The sequence below is a fragment of the Sylvia atricapilla genome, chromosome 1 (assembly GCF_009819655.1).
Source record: "Sylvia atricapilla isolate bSylAtr1 chromosome 1, bSylAtr1.pri, whole genome shotgun sequence".
In the NCBI taxonomy this organism is placed as follows: Eukaryota; Metazoa; Chordata; class Aves; order Passeriformes; family Sylviidae; genus Sylvia; species Sylvia atricapilla.
In genome coordinates this window covers 50,981,933-51,009,882 of record NC_089140.1, presented here as the reverse complement: position 1 = coordinate 51,009,882, position 27,950 = coordinate 50,981,933, and the positions used below count along the sequence as shown (strand labels likewise).

General features: G+C 36.1%; 1 protein-coding gene across 2 annotated transcripts in view; it reads left to right on the top strand.

The window, feature by feature from the left end:
- The first annotated feature begins 391 nt into the window (after positions 1–391).
- Positions 392–27,950, top strand: part of LOC136363380 (contactin-associated protein-like 2) — a 226,320-nt gene continuing 198,761 nt past the window's right edge. For both annotated transcript variants that reach the window (XR_010743983.1, XM_066322578.1), the window contains exon 1: positions 392–454. The gene's annotated coding sequence lies outside the window, so the exon portion shown is untranslated. The remainder of the gene's footprint in view (positions 455–27,950) is intronic.

Below are 27,950 nucleotides of genomic sequence, written 5' to 3'. Positions count from 1 at the left end.
TGTCCAAGGCAGAAAGAGGTGTGACCCTGTGGAAGCAGAGGACTTCCTGGAGCTACTGTGCTCAGGTGTCTTTTGCTCCTGCTGCTCCTGCTCCTGCTATCACAGCAATTGCAACCAGGCACACCTGGAGAGACACAGCCCTCACTTAAGTGAGAGCTTAAAAAGAGAAAGAATATGTCCTTGATCTGATAGGGCTGTGCTATGCTGCAGCCAGATGACTGGAGACTAGAAGGAGCTTAGGTATTTGGAGCTTGCGGCCAGGATTGTTGCTGATTGTTTTTTGTGTTGCTGTGCATGCTGCTTTGATTCCTCATGAGCAAGTCAGGATCCTCAGTCTGGAAGAGAATGAAAGGTAAAACCATGATATTTGTATTTTTGAGAAAATTCTTTTAACTTTGAAGGTGGAACTTTTGTTGCATCCTGCTCTGGTAGAGGGAATTAGGACCCAAGTCATGTAAGTCTTTAAATATTTCAAACTTGAATCTCATGGTTTAAATATTTCAAACTTGAATCTCATGGTTATACGAGTATTTAAGAACATAAAACCCTTCTTGTACATGTTCTTTGTGCCTCTCCAATGCTAGGAGAGGCTACCTGGGTGAGGGGCTGAGGTGCTCAGGATGTAGGACAGGAACCTTGCTCTGCTTTATCCTCTGCAGGAGAGAGGCAGAGGTGTGTGGCCCATACTTTTGGCTCTGCATCTTGCTAGGCGGTAGCCAAATGCAGCTGCAAAAGGTTCGTTAGAAGGAGAGTAAGAGAAATAAAGGAAATTAGTGGCACAAAGAAGCATTTTGGTTACTAAGCAAGGATTTGTGGTGGGTGGTTGCAAACTCACACTCTACTTAACTCTAGACACTGATGCTTCCATCAGTGAATAGCTCCTATCAAGGGGATGAATTGCAAAAAACCTATAAATAAATATGGTCTGCTGCATGTGTTGATTTAACAGTTTGTGAGTTTTGCCAAGAAAAAGCTGAATATATGTTTTTGCAGCAGGTGTGAAAGGGCATGGTGGCTTTACCTTCAACAAGGGACCTATGACCTGCAAAAGTGTGTGACAAATTTGTATCTCCAGAGTTTCAGTTTTGCTGAGGAAAACAGATCCTTCTAGCCCAACAGTTGTAGAGATAACAGCCCAAATGTGAAACTGAGGTGGACTCATCTTGACTTTGTTAGTGTCTTTATACAGTATATTTAGAAGTGAGAGTTTTTTTTTTTCCCACTCTGTGTGAGCTGTGATAAAATTGTGAATTTGAATGCTTCTTGCTAGCATTGAATTTTCAGTGACTCTTGGCTGAAAGAAGAGAAAGGAAAGGCAGCAGGAAGTTGAACAGGGAGTATTTTGAGTTAGAGTGGGAAAGAAAAATGTAGTAATAAGATTCTTCTGCCTTGACTTCACACCTTTGGTATAGCTAGGAGTTGATGAAGAGAATGGTTTTGATGTGTGCTTAATTTGGAAAGAAATACACTGCACATTTTTTATATATCTTTTGGCCAGGAGTTTAATTTTAAACTTATTAAATTGGTGATTCTTAATGAGAGGTGTGCTGCTCATGGCTCAAATGGCAAGAAATCCTTGTGGTAAAACCAGAGACACAGGACTTTGGTGTTTTTATCAGCCTTGTCATATTCAAGCATACAACTTCCTCATTCTGTCTCCTTTCTTTACAGTTTAAAAAATGTTGCTCTAAGCTGTGAGCTTAAATAAAATTAAATAAATGCGGGAGGGTAGGACAGGTATAGAAGTTTCTATCTTGGCCTTGAGAAAGAGACCTACTAGTGTCTAAGCTATTCTAGTCAAGTTTTCTTGGTCACTTTCCTTTTGAAATGAGGAAAATTATAAAGAAGGAAACATCACCAATATCAGATAAAATACAATCAGGCTATAAGCCATTTCAGTAAAGAACTTTTTTATATTTCTTCCTATCTCTTCTGATACACAATTCTGTAAGTCAAAAAAGCTTGAAGTTACTTTGTGGGAGAATCGCAATAGAAGAAATTTTTTTCCTTTCCTGGGTATATTTTATTCTAACAGTAATAAAAAACCAAACAACCAGAGTTACAACCAACATGTAGTAATTGCAAACTCTTGCATCTGGGAGAATGGGTCTAAAGAGAAAATATGTAGGCCAAGAATTGATGCAGCTGGTGGTGATCTGTATCAAATTCAAGATCTGCATCATTGACTTCACTGATTCTGTGCTCACTTAGCAATTGTGCCTAAACTGATTGAAAATGTATAGCAAGAAGATTATTAATCTGGGAAAAGTAAACCGTGCTGGAAGTAGGAAAAACAAAACAGTGTTTCCCTAGGATCATATGAAAAGTTTCTCTTGGTATTAGTCTTTAATCCAGGTGTTGCTTTTCTATTATCTGTATTTCTAATACCCATCCTCGTGTGGGTGTGGTTCAGTGTCTCTTAAATTTGATTGAAAGGCTCACTGGGTTTGTGGCCTTTTTTCCCCTTCAATTAGAAAAAAAGACACCCAAAGTTGAAATATATCATAGCTTAAGCCTTAAAGCAGAGTTTTCTATTCTACTGACTGGGGTATTTTAGTAGCGTCCTGGGATAATTATCAGATAGGAGAGGTTTCCAGCCAAATAGAGAGACAGAATAGAAGTTGTAGCTATATGATTGTTCCTGAAATGGGTGGAACAGAGGGACTAAAGAGCTTTTTATGCTATACTGTTGTAAAGAAACTGTCTTCCTGTTTTAGAAGCTCAGTTGTGAGTGAAGTTGATTTGTGATGATTATGAAAGTTGTGACTGTGCTTCGTGTTTGAATTGGAGATGGCTTCAGGAGGAGCTGAGAGCTAAATCAAATCATTGGTTGTGCAAAATTGTAATCTTGAGACTTGGAGAGCCTTCCTAGCAATTCAAAGTGAGAAATTTAGTACCCATTTGCTAATCTGAATGGTGGGTAAATGAACAAGAAGCAGGAGCATTATATAATATAGGTCTTGATTTGAGGGTTTGGCTTTGTTGTTGTTTGTTTGAGGGGTTTTGGGTGTGTGTGTGTGTGTGATAACAAGAATTTTTTTCCATGTTGCTATATAGAATTTAGGTTCCCTGTAAATGGAAAGCAAAGATACCACTTAAAACCTTTTATTTAGAACTTAGACATAATGGGGCTTCTGGAACATGACTTCAAATCACTGTAATGGAAATCTATCCCTTTTGAGTTGGTAATAGCTTCACAGCTGGAGAAGGACATTAGAAAAGAAAAAGAACTCTGTGCAGTCCTTAGAGTGAAACAGATAGAAAATTCATTTGACTGAATATGTGAACTTGCAAGACAGTGAATGAAACTTGACAGCCTCAACATGCAGATCTACAGAAGAAAAGGCATGAGCTACTGTATTTTGAAATAAGAAGCAGTCTCTTGTCTTTGTTAGTGTTGAAAAGTAGTTTCATTGAGAGAGATTTTTTCCCCAGATTTTTTCTTGCTAAGCTAGTCTTAAGGAATATTCAGAACTTTTTTAAGTGAGGACCATTATTTTGTGAGCAAAAGGATAATTTGTTAATCAGTTAAAATACTCATTATGAACTTTAAACATAAATTCACTTAACTGAGGAAATGTATCTCTTTACTTGACTCAGAGAGATAATAGATGCAAAATCAAGAGGAGTTTTCCTTTTATTTTTAATTTATTTTTTGATTGGGTTTCTTTTTTAGTGTTTTTAGTTGTTTTTGTTTTCTAGTTTCTTTTTTTTTTTTTTTTTTAACAGAATCTGCCGAATTAAATGTGGCATGAATTACTTTAGGATTTGTCATGTTTTCTTTTTTCTGGCTATAAGAAAAAAGAGGTTCCTGCAGTTTTGTGAGCCTTTTTTAATGACTGTTTATCTCCCTCCTATGCTGTCAGAATGAGTGCATATTATATTGATGTTCCTAATAAAATGGAAGCTTGAAAAAGTGCTATACGGAGGTAAAGGAAACAATCAAACAAAAAAACCCAACAAAAACCTACCTGCTGTCATTGTTCAACTTAACATACTCAAATACTTCCTATTTGTTAATGGGGTTAGGGGCTTTTTGCTTGCTTTTTAAAAAAAACACCCTATTTTAACCCCTAAAATAGATTCTACAGGATGAGGATAAACATTTAGGTAAATGAAATGGGGTACTCAGGGAGGTGATGGAGCCACCAACCCTGTAGGTGTCCAAGAAATGACTGGACCTTGAACTCAGTGCTCTGGCCTGGCTCACAAGGTGGACATAAATCAAAGATTGGACTCCATGATCTTGGAGGTCTATTTCAAGCTTAATAATGCTTTGATTCTCTAAAATTCCTCTTCGAGCATCTCATTTTTTTAGGCATAGGTCATAAAACTGATCATCATTAAGTTTAGACCAGCTGGAATATAGGCAATAATTTTTTAATCTTTATTCCTATATGGTGAACTGATGACTTTTTAGGACAAGAAATGAAAAGAATAAAATGCTTAATTATGTAATATTTGTGTTGCCTTTTTTTTGTTTGTTTTATTTTTTTGATTTTTTTTTTTTTTGGTAAGACAGCATTGCCTTGGCTAATTATCTCTAGAAGGTCGTCTAGTTGAGATGCCTTGGAGAGAGAGACATGGTGTTTGGTGTTTTTGCACATTTATGAAGAAAAACATTCATGGAAATGCAGCACTAAGCTGGACCCTTGTTCTCTTGTAGGGCTGGTAGCAGGGGAAGGTAACTGGCAGAGGCTTTTTCATTTGATAAAGGACCTTAGGAGTGGTACTGATAGGAATATACTTCATTCTGATGAACATTGCTCTTTGGAACCTCAGCATGGGTTTGCAAAAGGCAGTTTTTCTTGTCTTGTGTCAAATATAGCACCTCTAGGGCAGAATTGGTGTAACTCCTGAACAATGAGAAAATTAAAATAGCAATTCAGTAATTCTTCCTTGCAAATATTCCAAGCTATGACCAGGTCTGAAAAGCTTTTAAGGAAAGCAAGTTTTAATGTTTTGCCCTAAAATTATTCCACAAAACACACTTTGAACAAAAAATCACAAAAGCTTTTCCCTACTTGCCCTCACTTGCCCACTCTTCCTGTGTTTCGTTTGGTTTGGTTGGATTTGTTTTGGGGTTTTTTTTCTAGCAATCTACTGGAATGAAATGGACTAAATTTAAGTCAACTGCTCTGCTTGTGTTGTTCCAGTGACTTTTCCTCTTTTTCCACATTGATCTTTCATATAAGTTCTTTTGGGTTTTTTTTTTTTTGTTTCTTGCTTGGTTTGGTATGATTTGGAGTTCGTTTTTTAGCTGCCCACTCTAGGTTTTTAAATAATTTGTATAAGTGCCTTCTGCTATTGAGGTATATTCTGCAGCTGACTTTTCTTTGCTTTTGCATAATTTTACACTTTTGGGTGTTGGTTTTATTTATTTAGTTTAGTATATCTAAAGAAACTTCACTCTGTAGTTGACATATAATCAAATTTTACATACACATGAACATGTAAATATAAACATCTTTTCGCTTTCCTGCTGGATCCATTTCAAGGTACTTTGACAATAACTTCCATAGTAAAAAAATAAATGGTTAGAAACAACTGTTGATTTTAATTTACTTCAACATCCTAAAGCAAGTTTAGGAGTAGTTTTTTTTAAATGTAAATCTCTTGGATATTTCATGTCTTTTTACATAATAGTGCTTATTCAGAAAATTACTGCATAATAACTTCATTTGAGAGTTATATTAATAGATCATTAATATAAATTTATATCCTTATTTAAGTAGAGTAGATTAATTATATTTGAAGAACACAAGAGGCTATATCTGAATGCATCCTCTTGAGTCTGAGAAAAAAGAGGCTGCATAAAATGTCACTTTCCTAATAAACTTATCTTCTTTTTATTTTTATTAAGGGGCAAAATCACGGTAAATGTCCTGTAGCTGTTTAGTGGCTTGCTCACTCACCTGGTCCACATACAGGGTACAGCTTTGTATCCTTTGGTTCAGTGGGTCTGAACCTCAGCAGAAGCGTGGCAATCTGTGGAAGAAAGGAGGAGTCTCACATGGGTTGGAGCTGAGGTTTATTGCTCCTAGAGAGCCACGTAAAAGTGACTTCTGGGCTTTGGGTATCAGCTTAAGTACAGGGGGTGTGGAAAGGGGCAGGGGGTGATCTAGAACCAATGCCAGGTGGGATGGGAGTGACCGGAACAAGAAGACAATTAGCAGGACATCTTATCCACAAAACAGGGAGGAGTAATGGAGACCTTGCCAAATCACAGTGCAGCTCCACCAGAATTTTCCAGGCTTCTGGGCAGGATTACAGGGTGATTGACAAAACCCACCACCAGGGAAAGACCAAGGGGTTTGAACAGGGGGTAGAGCGGACCAAACCATATTACAGAAATTTGATAACCTAAGTTTCACACTGCAACATTTTTTCTGTCAGATCAGCTTCTACTGCTTTGTATTTGTCATAGATCTGAAGCACAAATAAAAGCATGGGCAAGGGATCTGGATTTTCTCTTCTCCTTCATACATTTAGTCCCAGCTCCAGTTCTGAGCCTTTTCCAAGGTTTCTTGAGTTTAGTGGCTAAATCTTTGACCAGTGATAATGGCCATGGTGACTTCGGCAAAGTCTCAATTCATATTAGCTTGTCCTGAAATCTCTCAGATAATATTGCCCTTCACAGAATGGATAGTTCAAGTTCAGAAGCTATGTTGGGAGAAGCAGTGAAATGTTTAAGTGTCTGCTCCAGCTTTTTTTGACAGTTGAGTATAAAAATGCCAAAAAATAATGCATGCCTAAAAGACTTAGTTTTTCTGGTTTTCTTTCACTTAGAAAAGTTTAAACATCTTCCCCAGAATGCAACACACATTTTCAATCCTGGCAAAAAAGACTGAACTGGAGAAAGAAAAAAGGGGGAGAGAAAAAGAGAGGAGGATGGATGCTTACCTTGCTTTTTTGGAGGGGGAGAGTACGCTTGCAGACTTATTCTGGTAATTTTTTCTGTAGCTTGTCCAGTCTCCAAGGAAACGGAGAAATGAGCAATATGCAATTTTACCACATTACTATTTTAAAGTAGAGACAATGGCTTAAGCTCGTGTTGCTTTGAATGTAATAGAGTCTTTAAAAGGTCTTTATTGCCATACATGTGTCAACTCCAGTAGACCAAAATCTCTAATTGGAGATTAAATCTTCTTTTTTGGTCCACAAGTACAGCTCTTTTCATAGGCTTCAGACAATTCTGACCATGAATTGTTTAGTGAATTATGTTATGAGATGTATAACATAACATATTTTTTTCCTCTTTTTCCTCTATTCCTGGCAAGCATTAAATGGAAATAATATTAAGTTTCAATTTATGGTATTATTTTGTAAGCATGATGAGTCATTTCTGCACAGTAGACTTCACTGTCTGAAAAAAACTTGTTCAGGATGTTAGTCTCCCTAAGTTCACCACCTGAAAGATTAGTCTGTTTCTTGTAACAATTATGCATTCACTAAAAATAATATTTATTTATTAAATGTGAATGTCTTCATTGTGCTTGTGAGTTTCTTTAGACCTTAGGACATTTGCTTCCAGTGATTTCCTTATCTGGAAATATCACTTCTCATTCATCTGGTGATAGATTAATATTTATCTTTGTTTTGTATTTGCCCAATAGTAAACCTTTCCAAACAAAACCACTGTGATTTTTAAAATCACTCATGAGAAACCATGCTTAGAGGTTTTTCAAGTATTCAAAATCTCATATGTCCATTACACTTCTGTTTTTCTCCCCACCCTCAAATTAAATCAAAGGAAATTATCACCTTTTGGCAGATTGTTTTTTCTCATAAATATTAATGTGTCTGTTCTGATTTAACTGTTTCTCCTTTTTGTTTCCTTGTTTGTTCTGGTTGTCTTCAGCTCTAGACATAGTTGACTTGGTGCTGACTTAGTAGATGTCTGCTGCTAACATGAAACAAATGCATGAATTTAGAAGTATTCTAAACAATAAAAGTCTAAATGCATCACTATCACTTTGACTTTACAGAATGACTAGCATAAGAAAAGCCTACTTTTAAGAAAAGATATCAGGAGATCATTCCTGACAGAGGAGGAATGAATTACAAGGATAATCTTGATAGCCAAGGCCAGAAATGTAAATGTGCATTGTACTTGCCACTATTTTTAAAATGACAGCAAGGTCATTTCTGATTTACTTGGAGTACTTCACTAACTGTTTGTGTGTGTATGTATCTGCAATATGCATGAGAACTTGCTTACCTGATTGTAGAAAACAGGTTAGACTATGAGGCCTAGGAATTCATAGAAATTTTCTTAATGGAGTCGAGTGGCTACTCTAAAAGATGATTGCCATAAGAAAATGCAATTGTGGCCTTTTATTATTCTGCAATTTTTCATTGTATGTAGAAGCAGTATATAATCTTTTCCCCTCATACGTTAAGATTAAATGAATCTGACATTGCAGAATTATGTTGTTCCTTCAACACTCAATTTTTCAGCATTTTTGTACCTTTTATAAAGGTGTTTATATTTTCACACTAACTCTGTCCATTAATTCTTGACATGGTCTTGTGACTTTGCAAAGATTTGATATTTCTTATGTGTTCAAAGGAATTGCTGGCTCTGACCAATGTGTTATTTTTGAATCAACCTGTATGTTAATCTCAACCAAAGGATTATAAGCCCCTATATTTGGTTCCTCTAGATGTGTAAATGCTATTTCCCATCAAGTCTATGAAACAAATGTCTGTATTAAGGGAGCCAGCTTGTTGCTGAGGTCTGTACCACCTGGTGATATAACAGGAGTATGCTCTGAGATCTTGGTGCCCCAGTGTGGGGGTTTTGTCCTTGTTTCAACATGATCTTGGAGGCTCTTGCCTTCATCACTGACTCTTGTGTCCACCTCTGGTATTTGAATTAAATGCTCACAGTAGTTTCAGCTATGAGAAGATATTGGTGGACCGTTTAAGTTTATAGCTGCTTGGATGGCTGCTACCAGTTTATTTGGGACTTCAGAAAGGGTTGAATTAATGGGGGATTCAAGTCTTTCTGCAAACATGACTGCTCTTTTCTACAATGTATCTAATCTTAGATGGTTTTTCAAGGTTGCCATAGAAGATTTCATTAAGCTTTAGCATAGTAAACAAAACATTTTCAGTGTGGTTCATATTCAGAGTACATTTTTACTTTGTCTGGTATCTCCATGACTATTACTACCTTACTATAAGTCATTGAAGGTAGTTTATCTTCATTATCTTCATTATCTTCATTTAATCTTCCTTGCATTCAGCTCTGTGGGCCAAAGTCAGCATCTCATACTTACTGTGTTATAATTCATGGGGTTTATTTGCCAAATATGACTTGGTTGAGTGATAAAAGTTATCTTGGCATAATCTTTGTAGCTTCATTGCTATTCTGCCCAGGTTGGTGAAACTAGTGCTAAAAGCTACTGAGCCTTGGACAGTTGCTGAGGAGACTTTCAGGTTGTTGCATCTGGCTCTGTACCAGTCTTATATCAACCTTTACTTTGTAGGCACAATATTGCTCCCTTGAAAACAAAGTTGTATAGTGTTTCATACTGATGTGAGCTTCTTAAAAGCAGAACAGCAGATGCATTCTCATTCATAAGCATGAAACTAATCTTTAAACCAGTAACTTTTGCTTATTCTCATGGTAAAAGTTTCTATCCTATATAAGCATTTACAAGTGTGCAGCATTGGCATAAGCAGTGCAAGAAAGTGTAATGCAAACTAGAAAGGAGGATTTTCTGTGAGTGCAATGTTGTCTGTATTGGATAGAGAAACTTCTAAAAAAGGAAAAATATCATTAAAGAGAAGCCTTTTTTGTTTGTTTGTTTTTGTTTGGTTGGTGTTTTGCTTTGTGGTTTAAAAAAACCCTCCAACTTTCAGCAACTGAATTTATTTGTTTTTAATAAACTTTGCAGACACGATTGGCACTCTTTCACTACTTATTAACTAATAAATTTCATATAAATTGTCATGTTATCCCCCATTAATTTTTTATGGTCTGTAGATACCACTTCAGTTTATCAAGTCTATGAACACAAGAACCAGAAAGTCAGCAAAATTGGATTTAATTAAAACTAGACACCTTTCAATCCCTCTCAGTTTTAAATAGGAAAAGATTACAGAAAGAAGTTGATTAGAAGGAGGAAGGAGAACATCTTTCACTCTCCATGTCACAACAAAAGGAAGAACAACATTTAACTCGAATTTCACAAGGATAAATGGTAATGAACTTGCTTATCTATGAAACCTTCCCACTTAGTGTTAACTTGTAATGCCTCTTAAAATGAATGCAAGTTGACTATAAAGGACTCTAATTCCTGAGAAAAGGAAAGGCACAATGCCAAAAAGGGCATCAACTTTCTCTTCATTTCCAGTACCAAAGCAGTGAAGAGATATAATAGAGGGTCTAATCCAGGAGGGTAAACAAAGCCCTCGCTCGATATTAATTAAAAGACTTCAGAATGCTAAGAGTCTTAGACACTTAAAAAAGAAAATTTTAATTGGATTAACTACTGGACAAATTTCAAGTTTAGATTCTTTGTTTTTAAGGGAAAAAATAGGGAAGGCTCATTTGCAATGGGAGATTTACAAATTAAAATTATGTTAAAAAAAAATTAATCATGTCTTGCCTGTATTTAGTATCTTTGGATAAAAGCAGCTTGTGTGTGGACTTGGCTGACCAGTAAGTAATATACTTAGCTATGGCTTACACTGTATTGTTTGGGAGTGTGGGCAAGGGGATTTAATTTTTGTATGGGGTCTCTTAAAACTGTTAAAAATGCAAGCTGAAGTTAGTCCTTGTGGTTACCAAAATGACACTGAAACAAATGTGTATCCTGTAGGATTTGTTTAGCAAAATCTAGGGAAATCTCTACTGTCAAATGAAGTAGATTAATCTTCACTATGAATTTGTAATCATATCTGAGAAACAAAAAAGCTTTATTTAATGGGATTAAAATTTTTATTGACATTAGGATTAATGATTTATTTGCATCACAGAATAGCTCTCCTGCATAAATATTTAATTTAACTTTAAAGAAGTTGCTAACTCAAGATTTAAGTGTGATGAACAGTAACTACTACATTTATTTTTTTCAATAACCAAAAGTAATCAGGATTTTCTATTCTTATTTTTGAACTGCCAGAACTGTCTCTTGATACTTTTTATTCCAGCCTTTATGCCTCCATTTTCCATCTTTAACTTTGCTATTTATGTATTTCTGCAAAAAATAGCATTTCTAAATTAATGTTATTTTATAATTTTTTCACCTCTAGCTACATAAAATCAAAAAGGAACTGTTTTAATTGGAAATATTGAGAAGTTTTAAGCTGATGTGCTAAAAGAAAATGCTGCACAGACACTGACACACTGTAACAGTTCGATTTCATTATTTTATTCTGTCATGAATCCCAAGTAATAAAGATCATTTCAGGTGCAATAAAAAATCTCTCATGCAACCAGAGCTGTAGTTTAGTGTATGTAAGAGCTATAAAGATATCCTCTGCTGGAAAGGAAATGTTGTACAAGGGATATTTCTGTTAATGTTTCTTCTGTGTTCACTTTGTCTCATAAATGAATATTGCTTTTTTATGCTACTACTATGCTACTCTTTTTCTTTGCTACTGCAGATAGCAAACTGCGCAATATATTTCTGTACCAATTCTGATATGCTTTGCCTTTAGCTTAAAAGATGAAGCAAAATTATAATAAGTAAACACAATAGAAAAACTAAAGTGGTGGAAATAAGGTTAGTTCCCTACTAAAAAAGGGACAAAATCTCATTTTCCTTAAAATAAAGACTATAATAACTACACGCAATTTCTCTTCAGAAAATGAGCTGAAAATTGACAATGTTGGACACTTGAGCTTGTAAAACTGGGATACGCTAAAGGAAGTGTATAACTGCTTTCCTTAGAGAACTTTGAAAGACTTTTATTTTTAGTCGTCATAAGGATATTTTTAAAACAGAAGAAATACATATTTTCTTGAAAGATTTTGAAAAATCTTGTGACAGACCTTCAGGTGTGTTCCCTAAGAACCTTCTTGTGTTCTGATGGCAGATCTGGCACAGGAAATGGAGGTTTGCAAAAATAAAAAAAGCTGTAAATTGTAAAGATGAGCAAGTAAGATGACAATGTAATCATATCCTTAAATGAAGCAAATGCAAAAAAAAAAAAAAAAAAAAGAGAGAGAGAAATGTCCTGTCTCTTCCTTATTCCAAATATCCAAGGGTATGAAGAACTGGGGTTACTGGGGTTAAGGCTACTGGAAAATAATTTGCAGGCTATGTGCATCAAGCACTGTCTGTCTTCAAACAAATATTTTACATTAAACAACACATTATCATCAGACAGAAATGATAAATTTTCAACAGAGAAAAGTTGGGGGTAGGTAAGATGATGCCAGATTTACTTTAATGCAAAATGTGGAGCAAGATAATTGCATTAATGTTGAGAGTGTCTCTTGGAGGGCTATCTGTTTAAACTGCAGCCTGCAGTTTAATAACAAAAAAAAAAAAAAAAAAAACAAAAAAAAAAAAAAAACACAAAAAAAAACCTGTGAGCAAAGGGGAAGCTGGTGCTTATCAAAACTTAAAACATCATATGAGTGGCTTACCAAAATGGAGCAGTACAAGTTCTTGCATGAAAAGGAGGTTGGGAACGCACAGTTGCAGGGAAAGCTTTTATTTGATGCTAGGGTATTGGGAAGGAATGTCATGAGGGAATTTGGGATGAGGCCAAAAGGGTTTTTGTAATTCATATCTTTTAATCCTTGATTTAAGATTTGCTTATTGAAACACCTAATTCACCTCTAAGGAAGATTAAATGAAATTGAGTAACAGTCCAAACTGAAAATGGGAGAAGACATGATCAGTTCAAATCTCTGGGAAGTTTAGGTGGCAACATTTGGATTAGTAGTGTCAGTATTTCATGTTGAAGCTATTCTGCATGTTACTTCTTCCCATGAAGACCAGAACTCAGGTGAATAAAATTACAGAAAAGCTTTACTCTTTGTTGTTTTAGTTTGGTTTTCTAGTTTGTTGAAATGAAGATAACAAGGGAACAATTGAGACTCTTTGGTAAACTAGAGCCTAATTAGATTGAATATACATTTCATGAAATTTGGTCCATGAAGGAAATAGGACAGACTTGCCAGTAAAGTTTGTTTGGATTTTGTGACTACTGATGGGGAAAATCCTTCAAATCAGCAGGAGAACACAAAAAATCTACAACCCAATGCAAAATCATTGCATTGTGCTGTGATTCTACCAGGTCTTGACACTGCTGTTGAAGATATAAAAGCCTTTAGACAATGTATGGAAGCCTTTAAACTATGTACTGGAAGACTCTTGTTCTTAGCATGTATTGAGGAAATGGCTCACTTTTTAATCTGTAGTCAAGAACCTGAAGTGTCATTGAACAACTCTGGGTAACATCTTCTGTGCCAGATTCAGACTTGAGTCTAACATCATCTTAGAGTCTCAGACAGTCCAAGAGGTGTTCTAGTGCAATTATTGTTTTTAATCAGAACTGACAGGACCCTTTGTCAAAACCAAATTTTTGTGGCGAGCATAACTATTCATTTTCAAGTGGAAGGTTTGGGCCAGGTCCTTGCCTTAAGCTATAGGAACCCCATGCAGCCTGATTATAATAGGTAAATCAACAGCGTCGTCTTTGTTGATGCTCCCAAAAACATCCGGATCCCTTTCCCAAATTAGATGACCTCTAAAAGTTGTGAACCCCAAAGACAGTAAAAGTTTGAAGACTCCTGCTAGTCACAGCACGAAAAATGAAAGACTTTTGTGTTAATAGAGCTTGACAGGGGTGGCTGGGCAACTCCCAACATCCACTTGAGAAGCAAGGACAAGCCACCAGACTGTGGTGGAAAAATGTATTTTTAAAGACATAAAACTGAGAAGAGAGAAAGCGTCATCACTGATAGCCAGTTCTGGAAAAGAACCCCAGTGTAATGACAGCCTATAGCCCTGCTCTTGCTAGTTCTTCAAAGAAAATTGATGCTGTTAGTCATAGGACCCAGGTGGGCACTACTAGGGTAAGCTTACACCAGAGGAAGAAGCGAAGCTTTGGAAGTATTTTACCTGTATTATAATTTTTTTCTTATACTGAATAATTCAAACTATTCAGAAGTTAAAATATTAGATAGGGTAACTTTTATGAAATGCTGTTCTCTTTTACAAATAGCAGCATTTTGTTCCAGTTCTATTAAGATCTGTATTTTTCACTAATAATTTCATTTTGTAACGCTGTGTAATATTAGTATGTGTATCTGAGTTTCATTTAGATGGTAACAATTTGTCCCTATAACTGCATCACTATTAGCTTTACTGGTCACACAGCATGCAGCAGGGAACAAACTCTGCCCCTGTCATACAATTACAGGAAAGAAATTATGTCCTGTGATCTGATATACTTGTCAGATCATAGACCTTGATCACTCTAAGTCACTTTGCTCTGCACGTTATTGCTCTGCACTTTTGTTTTGTGAATATCACTTTCTAATGGACCAGTGGTGCACAACTAAGACTGATATACAGAGCTGCCTTTGAACAATATACATACCTGTATAACTTTTAAATGTCCTTTGGAGCCTAAGAAATCTGTCAGCCACAATGAAGCTGAGTGTCTTAATTTCTCAGGCAGGCAATCTGTCAGCTGTGAAATGAAGCTTCTTGATGCAGCTTGTGAGCTCAAACATCGTGTGCTTGTACACGGTAACACCCAGCTGGTGACTGCCCTCTTAGTGCTGGCACATAAGAGATTTTTGTGCTGGTCTCCAGAAAGAAGAATTTTTGCTCAGCTTAGCTCCTTTTGTCTTTCCCAGGACAGAGTGGCATGGAGCTGGGTCACAATTTCCAGGGAATCTTCTAGCTGCATAAGCAAATCCCTTTTGTTTGCTAGTGTTATTGTATCTCCCTGCTCCCTTGCTTTTAATGGCTTTGTATTTTACAACTTTCGTTTCTTTCCCACAAATTTAAAAGTGTTGCAGGTACACTGAATCAGTTGACTGAAAGGACAAATGGAAAGGAGCAAAGGTGATAAATTTGTTTGGGCTGCTTTATGCCTATGCCAAGGGCTTAGTTCCTAGCTAAAAGAAAAAAAGTCATTATTGTGTATGACCACAGTATCTTAATGAAAATCATTGCAGATAAGCATGATTATCTTATTTCTATCTACTTAAATGTTAGATGTCAGGTCTAGTCTTTGCCAGCTTTATTCCTAAATAAGTGTATTTTGAATTACGCTCTATAAGTAATAATTAACCTAGAAACATATCACTAGCATTATAACCTGGAAAAAGCCTAAATTCTAATATGTACGGATAACCAAAAACTGATGAAAAGTTTGCAAAAATTAACCATTATGAAGTGTTACTTGAGTAAGAGAGCACAGAAACTGCCTGTAACGGTTAGTTGAGGCTTCCTGTAAGACTCCAATGAAACCACTGATGTGCTTTGCTATTATTATTTCTTTGGCAGGTAGTATACATACTAAAGGTAATTTGCCTATGTTTCTCCTTATGGTATTTACCTTTCCTCAGAGGAAGTACTCAGAAGGCTTGTTTGTTTGTTGTTTTGGGGTTTTTTGGTTGTTTTGACATAGAAATGGAGATATATTATCAATAGTATACCAATATTGCATACTTTCTTTTTTCTGTGTGTAAACACTCTCTTGTCTTGCATCAAGGTTTCTGGAGGTATCTGAGCTAGAACTGGATTGGAAAAGAAGATGCAGCTGACGTACTGGGTGAGAGCTCCTTTTGTGAGCTGCTGCATCGCAAACACAGAGCTGTAATTTATTGGCGTTCACTCACTCAAGTCACTGCTTTTTCCATGTAGCTGTTGATGCCTGAACAATGCAGTTCAATTATTTTTTTAAGAAAAGAACTTGGAAAGAATACTTCAAAAACTTTTTTTTAAATCTTGTATTAATCACAACTACTTTCTCTGGGGTTAAAAAAACCTCTCAAGTGTTACTGGAATTACATACGGCTGTCCATTACAAAGAATATTTTAGCTTTGCTAATTCCTTTTATGGTGAGAAAGGAAAATATTGAGCTAAATACTTGAAAAAATGCTAATGAAGGAAGAATAATTTTGAAATTAACCCTTAGAAAATGTAATGTAATCTATCTAGAGTGTGCCCTATCAGGTTAAAGAAACCTTATTGAATTAAAGAGATGTATGAATGCAGGTACAGCAGTTGCCCAGTGGCCCACGCTGACAGCTGGTGATACAAAGAGGCTATTTGGTTTATATATGCATCAGTAGCTTTGATTTATGGCACTTGTTTACTGCTCAGAAACCTGATGGGTTTCTGAGGGAAAAACAAACTTGTGGCTCTCATACTTGACAGCTATCTTTACATTATCCCCTATAGTGATGCATTTGCAGAAGAGCAGAAGCTCCCAACATCAATTGATAAAAAAACCCCCCATAACTACCTAATTAAAAAGGAGATTTAAAAAAATAATTAGCTGTTTCTAACAACATATAAAACACAAAGTCATAAGAATTTAGGGGTTAGTGGTATTTGGTTTAAGTCGCTCAATTTTTCCTAAAATTTTTTCTTTCAAAAATGCAACCGGAAATATCAATATCATGGTACTGATGTGACAACAAGTTGAGTCTCTGCTCAAGAGGACGGATTTCTTTCTCTTTGTCATAAGCACTGAGTATTTGAAAAATCCATTTCCATTGAGAGTAACAGACATCTGGGGTGGGTGCTTGCTGCTGCTGGTCTGCCAGGTCACCACTGCTCCGGATTTGCTTTGAGTCTCATTTTCTTTGTCCTAGAAAGAAATTTTCTGAAGTTGTGAGGGGAAGAGAAATGTTAACCACATCTTCAGTTCTCAAAAAGTTTCATTGTATAACATTTATAGCCGGTGATGACATCAGAGCAATGCCAGCAGTGATAAGAAATGTGAAATGTTATCTAATTCAGTGACACTAGAGGCAAAAGCTTGCTGCTTTCCTGACATGTCACTGTTCATGTGTTGTGCTATCTTTTGTAACTCCTGACAGGATAGGTGTGTCCCTGCCCTACACACAGTGGAGTGTCTGCTTTCTGCTGTCTGCCCTGAAGCACACTGATGCTGAGTGTGCCCTCCAACCATTTCAGAGCTGATTTGTGAGTGCAGTTGTACCAACTCTGCCTAGTTTTCCTCTTTTCAGACTTTTGGAAAAGAAGCTTCTTTTTGTAAAGACTGGTAAAACTCTCAAGCTGTGCAAAGGGAAATTTAGGTTGGATATCAGGAAAAAGTTTTTCACTGAAAGAATAATAAAGCACTGGAATGGTCTGCCCAGGGAGGTGGTGGAATCACCATCCCTGGATGTGGCACTCAGTGCCATGGTTTAGTTGAGGTGTTAGGGCTGAGTTGGACTCCATGACCTTGGAGGTCTCTTCCAACTGAGTGATTCTGTGATTCTACTTACCTGTGTTTCTACTGTAAGGGTTTCTATTTACCTGATTGCCACGCCAGATAAGACAACAATGCTGAACAGAAAGGTCCTGTTTAAAGGATTGGTGAATTGGGAATTTAAGAAAAAAATCTTGGAAACACAGATTGTAATATTGTTATTTTATGGAGATGTTATAACAGATGTTATTTTAGGGAGAATCTATCTATATGTCTATTTTTATTTTGAGGTTTAGGTTTTTGGTTTTTTTTAATTGCATGAATATTTTAAAACAGCTTTGACATTTTTGAATAGTGTTCATTTAAAAAAAAACATTGTTTGTCTATTCTTAACAATATGGAGTTTTGTTTGATTTTTTTCCCTTTTTTTTTCTATTCCCTGTGGGTACGCATTTAGTCATGAGGACACCTTCTTTAAAAGTAGAATGAAGACTTGAACTGGATGATGGCATTATTATTTTTAATTATTAACACTATTAACAAGTCCAAATACTAGTTCCAGACACTGAAAAGGTGTGAAAGCTGCAAGAACTGTGGACATTGATTAAGGCCTGGCATTCCCTAATGCTATAAGGCAGGCTCCCCTGGCCTAGAGGTAAGTGGAAGAAAATTAAGATTGCATCAAACATAGCATAAAACTAAAGTAAAAAGAATAAATCTACATGGAAAGGCAGTGCTGTCTCTTCACAGGCAGCTATATTTATTAATTAGTAGTCTCTCATTTGCACTAAATTTCAATCAGTAGCCTCACCTCTCTGACATTTCATTTACTTAGTTATTAAAGTGATGTGATTCATCAGGCTTGTGATGCCCTTTTGTGTGTCAGGCTACCCAGAAAGTGTAGGCTGCAGGGTGGGCTGTCACTCCAGTGTTTGACAGTATAAATTTGGCAGAAATCTTCACTTTCATTTAGTGGCCCACGTGGTACCAACGATGGCAATATATGTATAGAATATTAAATACTGAGCAGTAGTCATGGCAGCAAAAGCAAGTTTAGTACACACATGGTACCAGGGCAGAGCTGCTTTTTTGACAAATATGAATACATCATGGCACTAATAGCTTCCTGTGTTACACAGTTATCTAAACCCCTTCAGTGTAAACACTGTGACAAACATAAACTCAGCAGATTAGTCTCATCCAAAGCGAATTTTGAGGACTTGCACAGGGGTCTAGGGCAGTGTTTGCTATGCTTTAGTATTGTCATGGCATCATTCTACCATGGGAATTAATTTTAGGGAAATAATAATGTGTTGAGAGGAAGAAACCAGACATTGTATCCAATTTAAATATCACACACACTGATACAGTTGTGATTCCTTGACAACTGAATGAAGAAAATGGTGGTTTCTTCTCAATTATTGCTTGGAAAAAGTAGATCAGTAAGATCCAGGCATTGGACTTGGCGATTCTGATGGGTTCTTTCCACCTGCACCTATTTGGTGATCTCTTGATTCCATGAATTGAATACTGACCTTCCCAATGTAGTGGCAATTCCCTCAAAAGAGCACAGATTAAGGATTACTTCCTTCTTTTCCCCCAACACCCATTTCTTGTTTTTGTTCCAAGTATGTCTGCTCTAAAATTTACTGTGAGTGTTGAAAACAAATTTTCATTTTATGTAAAATGTGTTCTAATAGGGTACAGAGTGAGAAATTAAAAGACAGGATCAAGAGTTCAAGCAATTGGAATAGGCTGCTTTTGTTCTGCTAGTTAGAGAATATTTAGCTGTTCCCTTGCTATTCCATAGCTATTCCCTTGCTATTCCATTCCATATTTATTTTTAATATGTACAAATAGTTGAAAGACAAATAAACCACCTGTGCACTAAGAAATGCCTCACATAGAAGTCCATTACAGGAAATTTTACTCAGATGAAGGAAATAAGACCAACTAGTTTGGGAGTGCTGCTGGAATTGGATCTAATATTAATTTAGGAGTGGTTTCTTGGCCCACAGGCATAGGCAGGAAAACTGGAGTAATTAAGTGTAGGAATAGTCAACTATCTTGCTGCTGCTCAGTGTTGACTTTCAGCTTGCAAAATGCATTATTTGTTTTCCCTCCTCCTTTTCTTGCATTCCTGGCTCTGTAGACAGAATCAGAAGAGCTGTAGCACACCTAGTCCACCCCCTTGTTATTCTGAGGAGTTTACAGCAAATTTGCTTCAGAAAATGGTTTTGGATATTTAAACTTAGAGGCAAAGTGATGTCTTTCCTGAGTTTTCTAAAAAAACTCCAACAAATCAGGATGAATATAGAAGTTCATAGGAAAAGGTATCATACCCCTGTTCCCTCTGCCCCATTATTCTTTGACTTAGTTTTTGTCATACCCATCATTGCATCAAAAAACATCAGGACTTTGTAGATCCTTGTCATAGTTAGCACATATGTACATGTACATATGTGTGGCTTCTTTGTCACTGTAGGCACCCTTGAAAATTTATAATCTTGAGATGCTTTGATTATTTTAACAGAACTGTATAGTTGTGTAATGAAAGCTCTACCTGCTGTTTCCTGAACTAAAACTGCTATGCATCTCCAGGGCTGGTTGTTGGCAAAATCTTTGGAGTAAAAATTATTTCAAGACTTCTGCACATTTTTTTTCTCTGATTGTAAAATCCACTGACAAAAAACTTGACATTTAGCAACTTTTATAATTTCAGATGCTGTGTGCAAAGGTCTAGATGAAAACACCAGAGTCCTTTTACACTTCTGTCTTATTCTTGTTACACTGAAGTGGAATCCAGGGGAATCCAGGGAGATTTTTATATCATAGGGAGGGAAACTAAAGCATTTTGTTATTGATAAAATGCATAATTGTTCTTTCTTTGCTGGGAATAAATGCCCCCATAAATATTCCTTCTTTTTGTGTTTAGTTTATTGTTTGATAGGTAATTACCTGCTAACATTTGTCCCCACAGGGGACCTTACAATCTAAATAAAAGTGAATAAAACTTTCTGGTCTGGAATTGCTTTTCCTTTTGTTCTCCTCCTGAACTTGCTTTGAAGCCTTCATGTAGCAGTGTCTATCCTGTGGAAGAGTTGCATTGATTTTATTTCCTACTCAAATGTGTTTCTTTGTCTCATCCCTTGATAAGAAGGGAATATTTTTTCCTTCATTTGCTTTTCCCCAAAGTATTAATGGTACTCAAATAAGAATCACCCTCTTGTGTGGCAAGCAGGAAGCTTATTCACTGGTCTCATAGTGGAAGTCTGGTCTCAAAGTTGCAGACACGAATGCCTTACTTCCTAGTATCTATTTTTAGGGGTTTTTGCCTCCATAAGTTATCATTTTATAGGTGCATAACAAGACTCATCTTTCAGGTGAGTGTTATTTGTGATACAGAGTTTATGAAAGATTTTCTGCTTTTTGAGGCCTTTTTGTTTGTCTTTTATCATGTTGTTTTTCAGCATGTGCCTTCTTTTGGCACTTTGCTTCAGTTTGGATTAAAGTTGCTGATTCAAGGAAGAGATATAAACAGCACTATTCTTACTTGGGGTTTTTTTCCCCAACTATTTAACATAAAAGCAAAGAGTTGAGCTATATTTTTTCACTGCACCTTTCGAATGCTGAACATAGAAAAAGCAGCTTTATCTAGTCATAAATTATGTCCAGCACAGGACACAGATTTCCTTGCAAAGTGGATTTTGGGAGGTGAGTTTGTGGGAGAGCAGTCATTGTGTTAGCTTGCATTTGTGCATTTAGCCCTCCTGTTCTAATTGTTTTAATACACAGTTCAGTTCTCATTAGCTAATTTTGGATCAGAGGTGAGTTCAAGAACAGTTCTGCTCAGCTTCTGCCTGAAGGGTTTATTACACATACCCCCTATAAAAATTATTGGGGATTTTACACATGTGTTATTTAAGGATTAAAATATTCTGAAACCTACTTCCATTTTAAAATTTTAGGGACCTAGACAGGGACAGAACTGCTGCTCTATACTTTGCTGAAGTGAATCCCTTTACAATGGCATGTCCCTGATCTCCAGCATGGTAAGGAAAAAAAATTAGCTCACTCAGACCTGCATGTTTCTGCTGAAACTTTCAGCAGAAGACAAAATTGGTGGTCTGACAAGACACCCCTTGAAATGTGACTGAAGCTAGCATTACTCCGTTGCATTGTGAAGATCAAGGTGCTTATGTCAGTGCTGGCCATGATTTTTCAGACTGCATCCTGTTCTTCTATGTCTACTAAGAAAAAAGTGGTATACACTCCATCAATTCTTCATCTGTTTAATTTATGGTTTATGAAATTTGAGGTGGTTTAAGTAAGACTATACTGTGTAGTGGATTCTACAGAGCTTTCCAAAACTGTCTGCCTTTGTGCAGTTGATCACTGCTAACATTTAACTTTTTTTCCCTCAGGTATTATTCTCCATTTGAAGAAGTAACTACTTACAGTAGGTACCATGGACATGAAATAACTCTTCCATCAGTCCCTTAAGATTTAAGAAAGACATAACTGCTTTTCACTCCTTTTCAGAGCTAAGCACGCCTCTTTTACTGTCACCCAACAGACCATATTTTCTGCATCTCCATTCTCCAGCTGTCATTCTCATGTTTCAGGTCTCCCTTGAGGCATGGTCCCACAGTGAGATACAGTATTGTTAAGACATTGTCAGTTTAAGGGGCAGAGAAATGGCTGTAATCCTGCTGTTCATGTATGCCAGGCAGATTTGGTTTTTCTACCTGAGAGGATGAAAATTTCAATTCCTACATAGCCTGTGATACTTTTGTTTTCTGGCCAACTGGTTTTAATCAGTCCTTTCCCAACTTATGTTTGTGCTGCAGATTAATCCTCTCTCTCTATATATGTATATATGTAACTCTTATACTGGTCTTTTTTCTTAGATAATTTCTTTAGTTAGATGCCAATAGTCTTTCCCTCCAACTGATTTCCTAAGCCGGCTTTATAATACCTCTGAATTTAATAGCAACTTTTTTCCTTTTATTATCCTTATTATTGGTGATGGTGTTGCATATGTCTTAAGTAAGGGGGGAACCTTGAATTTCATTTACAATATATGTCCATACTAACTACCCATATAGAGGTGTACGTACAATTCTAACCATTTTTCCTATTTTCATCTGTTGTTTCCCTAGGATACTTATGAAAATATTATATGAGTGGTAAAAGCTGAACTGAGGTCTTGATATAAAGCTTTTTTCTACTACTTCTAGAAAGGAAGACAAAAGATACATTGTCACACATAGAAAAACATTCTTTTTTCTAGGATTTGTTCTTGACAAATATTGTTTGACTTGCTTTTTGGGAACCTGAAAATTAGTATTTTTCTTCTAATTGAAGGTGCAATTATTAGATCATCATTCCTGTCCTTTTTTTGTTTTGTTTTGTTTTTTTGGTTTTTTTTTTGTTGTTGTTGTTTACTTGGGGTTTTGTTTGTTTTGGTTTGTTTTTTTCCTTTTAAAAGCAACATATTGGCTGCTTATTAAGATAGATGTTTGCTTTTTCTCCTTACTTGGTCACATGGCTTCAATTATAATTAAGGTTCATTATTGAATAATATTTTAACAATTAGAATGGTTTATATCATCTACAATTCCTCACATTTTGTATAGTAGCTTATTGTTACACATTTTTAGTAATTATAGCTTTCAATTAAAGAGAGTTTTTCATACTTAGTGTAGCTTTTTTCCAGTGCCTTTAGTTACCTAGACTTTCGTCACATGGACCCTTTAGACTGGGGTCAAATTCTTAATAATCAGTACATTATATGCTAATCTAAACTCAGAGTTTGCGTTAAAAGAACATATGTCTTCCTTGGAGGAAAAAGGTGATGGCGGAAGCATCCCTGACCACCAAGAGATCACAAGTTTTTCTATCCAGCAGCAGTTCTGATCTAAGTTTCTGGGACTTGCAGCTGTTTGATGCAACAGGCAGTATCTCCTGTGCTGTTACCCTTCCCTGTTCTACAACTGGTGTCACCAGATCCTGGAAAGAGTGTTTGGTGGGCAAAGAATCTTATTGCAGTGCTGACAGGGTTTGTCTGCTCTGTAACAGGAGCCATCACATCTTGGTGACAGCAACAGTGGTGACAAGGGGAAGACATAAGTGGTTTGACACACGATCAGCATGGTTACATATTGCCACCATTTGCCTTAGGAAAGGGTGTTGGTTGTGCTAACCTTATTGCCAGGGCAGGGAGGTCATAAACTATGCAAGTTTCTAAAAAGAAAAATGACTAGAGCCAGAGAAAACCACAGAAGATCTGCTAACTGCTGTCCTTCTGTAAATGTATTGCTAAATACATTTAGTTGTCACTTCTATGTCCCAATTTGTACCAACTGCTCCAGGAGCTGAGGATCTCACATATGTCTCACATCTTCTGCAGAATTATATAATTTTTTTTTAATTCTGGTTGTGCACAAAAAGTTAAATGATAGCATAGGTATTTCTTCCTCTACTAAAACCAAAGCTATTTGTTCAGTGCTATCAATCCTGCTCGAGTCACATCTTCATCACATCCAGTTCTTAAAATGTATATCTGTCTCAAAGGACTTGTGGTGGTCTAACCAGAAAGTTAAAAATGCTGCACTTTATATAATGACAATATACACAGCAATGTAAGTTATTAATAAAATATTTGTTTAGTGCTTTAAGACCTAAATGACAAATGGTCTTAAAGATGTTTTCCATATGAGAGCAATAGCTGAATAATCTGGAGATAAGGGTGAGAAGAGGGATACTTCCAACAGGATCTCATAGAAAAAGTAGTAAGCCTTCACGGTCATCTTCCAGATTGCTGCAGAAACCAAACAATTTTAATGTTACTGGTGGCAACACTTGCAAATGAAAAAAATTACTGGTATTATGCTGAATCATGAGTTGTCTTTGGGGGGAAAAAAGTATATTTTTAGCCAAATGAATCATGAATTTAGTAGGAAAACAGTGGTGTCATCATAGGACATGGGATTATCCAAAAGGCAGTGGTTATGGTACCATACAGTCAAGTCAGCCTGAGCTCCCAGTGGGTGAAGTTAAAACTACTATACTCCCTTGATACTGTATTCTGAGGATCAAATTTGAAGGTATGGTGTAACTAGTGACTGAATCCAGGAAAAAGATGGAAAAAAGGATAGTCACTTTTCTTAATAGCTATGACTTGCAAATGTATGAAGAACTTTGTTTAGGTCTAACATGAAAAATACTTGCTTATTTTTTCCCGAATCTCTAGTGTTCAAGTTATTGGGGGTAGAAGAATGTAGAAGCTGAATGAAATATTAAGCATGGATATGAAATCACTTGTTAGGCCTTACATTTTATTAATTGCAATCAGCTAATTAAATATTTAATAAGAAGCAATAAAACAATTAAAATAGGTTGGGTCTGAGCATAATAAAATATCTGGTGATTAGTAACAAAAAAGCCATTAAAGTGGCTGGAAAGATATATATCCTGGAAAGGTGCTGTATTTTATATAAATATAATATGGAAATTTATTTCTCTCCTGAGAAATACAGGGAACTATAAATGGCTGCAGTGAAATTCAATTTCATTGTATGAAAAGTGGCAGTCTGGCCATTTGATGTTCCCCTCAATGACAGTGGTCAATGACTTTTTTATAAAGTATTATATTTATTCATAATTTCAACTTTATAATATTAAAATAGAAATGCATAAGCAAAATAACATAGATGAAATAGTGAAATAAATATATTATAAATAAAAGTGTACTCTACTGATAATAACATCCAAGGAGAATAGAGCACATCTTAAATTGAAAGTCTCATTTATTTAAATGAGACCAGCTACCTCTGGTCTCAAGGGACAGAGGATTAATCAGTCCCAGGAAATATGAAGACTATTTCTAGAATTTTTAGCTGCTTTCACTTCTGTCTTTCCAATATTCTTGTTTTATCTAATACCTCTTATCCTTGGTATAGATGTTGTGAACCATATTCTGCTTTCCAAATTCACTTAGAATAGAAGAATGGGCAATATTTCTTGCTTTATTACAGAAATTACTGAACTCCATAGTTAGTCTCATCATGCTTTATGCTATATAACACATTTACATGATGCAGATGTTATTTCATAACAGGGATTTTCTCATATCATTACTAAGAATAACTATAGATGTTAATTCCAAGTGTCAGCAAAAATCTGCTTAATAACTTGTTTAAGGGGATGACTCCCACAGATTAGCCTGTGCAAATATCCTTTCAATTACTGCTCCCAGTAAATAAATGCTTATTCTGCTTATTTCCAATTTCAGAGTAACATCTAACCATATGGGATTCTTGTGCAAGAAATTACTTAGGATCAGACTTTCAGGCTGACTTTTCAATGAGTGCTACAGACTATGTTGTTGAGGTACAGGTGCAGAAACACAGATTCCTTTCACAGAATGCTTTAGGCAGAGACAAAACACTTGTCAGTAAACATCAGGACGATATGTCTAGAAACTTCTTGCTTCAAGAAGATTCTTGAATATCAAGTACCAAAAAAAATTTACCATATTGGAAGGAAAGTTCTCCCTTTGTTTTTTATTCACTCTGGAAATATCCCACTGGTAAGCACATAGCAATACCATTTGCAAAATTTTTGTTGAGCACTCTATTTCCCTGTGGCTTTGGTAATACAACTGAAGACATGTGCTGACGGCTGACTAACCTTGGGCTCTATGGCCAGAAAAATTGCAGCAGCAAACTTCACTTGACCTGCTCTGAGCTGCTTCCAGGGCTAGCTGGACTAGAAAGCCTTTGTTAAGCAGGAGGTTTTAGGTTGGCTCCCTTTCTCTGTGTATCCATGGCACAACAAACAGGGATGAGACCAGTCACAGAACTGGAATTACATGAGCAGTCCCAGCCTGGGAAAGCAGAGGGAATGTGAGTTTAGCTCACGAGATGTACTTTCTGATGTGAACTCTGAACTTTGAGTCCTGCCTCTGAAATAGGCAGCAAGGCTATTTGAACTGATGCCCACAGCCTCTTGACGAAGAACAAAGGATGCCCTCGACCTGCACAGCTGAGAAAATAGCGTGTGCTTATGTCAGGTCTGCCCCCCAAAAATATGTAACAGCTTGTTTTATAGTAAGTAGAACATTTTTTTTTCATACAGGGGTAAGTAACTTGGATAAAAGTTTCAAAATATGTTTTAGACCATAATTGTAGCTCAATCTATGAAACAATTCTCTCCTCCCAAATATTTGCACACCTCAACCAAACAGTTTTCTGGAAACATGTGATTTATTTTTTTTTTTTTACTGGAGATTTTATTTTGATCTCTAGGGATGTGGAGATGAGGATATGAAGAAATATGTTTCTAATCAGAATATGTGTTCGTTGACCTTTAAGATCAGGCAAAACAGAGCCAAGAAGATTACTTCTGGTGAATTTAAGCACCTATTAATTCACTTCTCCCAGAGGTAATCACTTCATAGGTAAAAATTTCGATCAAGTTTGTAAATGAATTTATATTTATTTCCAATAGGGAATGATGTGCCTGTTACTATGGCTTTGGATACAAGTAGTGGGAGGGGGATTTAAAAGCAGCAGCTCCTTTTACCTTGCTTTCCTATGTCAATAGCTTATGATAGATGTGTAGGGATTAAAATGAAACAGCTCCAGAAGAATAGCAGTCAGAACAGCAGTACCTTCCCATCCAATGACCTTTACAGTTTAAAGGATGAAAAGATACATTATGCACAAACATTTTGTTATCCTCAGGAACAAAGTGCTTGAAACTGAACCCTGGATGGTGGAGCCTGAATACAAATGAGCATCCTAATTGAGCTGGTTTGATCTTTCTTAAACTATAGTCCAAGTCAATAATATAGTGTTACTGAAAGAAGCAGTCCTCTCATTAGAGATGGCATAGCATGACAGAGAGTATCCCACCGTGGCATCTATTCTGTCATTGATTATGCACTGCTAATCAGTGAACCGTGGCATTAAAATCAAAGGTCTCCCTTCATCTGTTAGCTTCTTATTGCCAGGTTTTATTTTTAGACTCATTTCTTGAGTGAAATCAAAATTTTACCAAGAGAAAACACAATCTTAGGCTCATGTTGTTTCATTAGGTTTTAATTTTTGGGGAGCTTTTGTCTGGTTTTGTTGTTGTTGTTTTTTTTTTTTTTGGTGGTTGAGTTTGTTTTTGGCTGTGGTTTTTTGTTGGTTGGTTGGTTGGTTTGGTTTTTTGGTTTTGTTTGGTTGGTTTTTTTATTTGCTTTTTTTGTAAATTTGGTGAAGTTTTTTTCTGGTTGGAGGGGTTGGGTTAGTTTTTGTTTTGATTTGGTTTTTTGTTAGGAGAAGAATAAAAAAATAATGGCAAGTGATGATTGTTAAAATAGTGTTGCTTTGTATGGCATAGTCATAAGATAGTATAAAAATCAGTTTAGAACAAAATAGAATTACTTTCTCTAGTATGATCAAGAAGGGTTAAGAAGAAAAATTACACTTTTTTAGTAGTGTGCAATTCAAAAAATATCCTCATTTCCTTCTTCAAAACACTATGTTAGAAATCCCTTTCAACTGGGAAAATGCTATTGTGTGAGAAATGC